At 46.6% G+C, this 2,209-nt stretch overlaps 1 protein-coding gene across 1 annotated transcript in view; it reads right to left on the bottom strand.

Moving 5' to 3' along the window:
• The window catches only part of LOC102382012 (fibrocystin), a gene marked incomplete at its 3' end in the record, with an annotated part of 87,871 nt that overhangs the window by 79,218 nt on the left and 6,444 nt on the right, over positions 1–2,209 (bottom strand). The window lies entirely within an intron of this gene.

Genomic DNA, 2,209 nt, shown 5'->3' with positions numbered 1-2,209 from the left:
AGCAGCAAACTTCTGTTGGAAACCATCCACAGCACCTTTCCCTTGTTAACTCTGACTTCTTTGCTGACTTTGCAAGTCTCTCCTTGTCCTCCTTCTTATATGGCACTAAAGAAGCATGGCCAGAATTGAGCCAGAGACTTAAAGTAACATTCATCTAGCGCTACTCCAGCACTTTGGTAGTAGGAAAAGCAGGCCAAATCCCATACCAATTATGACATCTACTGGAAGCTCAATGCCAGTCCCACATCTTTCTTCATGAAGCTATTGGCTTCTTGGCTTTTGATTGACACTATTAGAAAACCTGCAGCTCTCCATTGCATTTCACCCTGTTCTGAATGAGTGTTACAGCCTTTCTGGATTTCTTGCTTGGCTCCCATGGTGGTATTTTTGAAGTTGTAATGTGCTGTGTTCAAGGTATAGAGCAGACAGGAGGTACACCCATGAGATGCTAGACCAGACTAAACCAGATGCAAATTGGTCCTGCTTAATGAGGGTAAAGGAGGTTTGCTCCCCATCAGCCAGATGTGCCGACTCTTATTTAAGAGGATCCCAATGTGGGGGACCAGAAGGTCCCGGAAAAGGAAGTCCATAGGTTATCCACAAAAGAGAGAGTGCCGGCATCACCATGCCAATGAGCAAGGAACTGGCAGGGACACCCGAGAAGGTAATGGATTCCCTATTCCAACAGACACCCACTGGCGAATCCATCGACCAAAGAAGGAGGCAAACCGATGGTTTGGGTGGGCCTTGTTACACATTAATTTTGGGCATCTCTTAACCCCTAGATTATCCACATGTTAACACATTTAAGTGACTGAAAGTACTCATTATGCTGCTTAAAGTAATGCCACTCCAGTGCAGGATTATCTCTGATCTGCATAACCCAGCTCTTGTTCCGTTAAATTGTGGCCACGCCCTGCAGATGTGCCACTTAAATTGAAGATATGACTGCAAACTACCACTAAGCCGATCAACATTTCTACAGCTCACAGTGGTCCAGAGAGGTAGATATTTTTCTGTTAGGAAGTAGACGAGGGCACAAACACATTTTACCCATATCACAGGACAAAGCCAGCTACTGACAATAGCTTTCATCTGCTACTGTCCTAAGCTGACATTTGAACTAAAAACGATGGGGAAATAGTCATTTCCTACAGTACAAAATCACTGCCAGGTGTTGCTGTGTTGGCATATCAGGGTGAGGAGATCAGTCTACTGGACACTGCCAGTGGTCTCTCTTCAGTATGGATTATAGACCTAACCATGGAAAGAAAGAGCTGTATCCTAAGTACATTATATCACATCATATACTTCCTGAAACAGTGTTGGTAAAAGTATATAATGTTCAGGGGGGAAGTTGTTCTTTTCCCTTCTTCACTGTCGTTTGCTGCTACTTCCATCTGCACAGCCTTATTGAGACTCCGTGCTCTGCCCTCCCTGCTAAAGGTTCGGCTGAGAGTTTTTCACTGGGCATCCACAAGAGCATGTGGCCCAAATGTCCCACACATTTCCAGGCAACTATAGGCCCGTCAGTCTTACCTCAATCCTGGGGAAACGCTTTGAGAAGATCATCAAGGAGCACATCTGTGATGGGCCAGCATCGGGAATGATGCTCAGGGGCAGCCAGCATGGGTTCATTAGAGGCAGGTCATGTCAGACCAACCTGATTGCCTTTTACGATCAGGTCACAAAAGCAATGGATGCAGGTGTTGCCGTGGATGTAGTCTTTCTGGACTTGAGAAGGCCTCTGACACTGTTTCCCACCCCATCCTCATTAAAAAACTAGGCGACTGTGGCATCGATGCCTACACGGTCAGATGGATTGCAAACTGGCTGAAGGGTTGTACTCAGAGGGTTGGTGGATGGGTCATATTCAACCTGGGGGGAAGTGGGCAACGAGGTCCCCCAGGGCTCAGTCCTTGGGCCCACACTGTTCAATTTCTTTATCAGCGATTTGGATGATGGGGTGAAAAGCAACCTGTTCAAATTTGCTGATGATACCAAAATTTGGGGTGAGGTGGGCACATTAGTAGGGAGGGAAAGATTGCAGCAAGACCTGGATAGATTGCAAGGGTGGGCTAACAAAAACAGGATGCGTTTCAATACGGACAAGTGCAGGGTGCTGCACTTGGGCAGTAGTAACCAGCAGCACACTTATAAGATGGGAAACTCCCTTCTTGAGAGCACGGAGGCAGAAAGGGATCTTGGA

This window comes from Alligator sinensis, unplaced genomic scaffold (genome assembly GCF_000455745.1).
Source record: "Alligator sinensis unplaced genomic scaffold, ASM45574v1 scaffold687_1, whole genome shotgun sequence".
NCBI lineage: Eukaryota > Metazoa > Chordata > Crocodylia > Alligatoridae > Alligator > Alligator sinensis.
The sequence above is the reverse complement of the archived record's forward strand: the minus strand, read 5'-3'. Positions and strand labels throughout refer to the sequence as shown.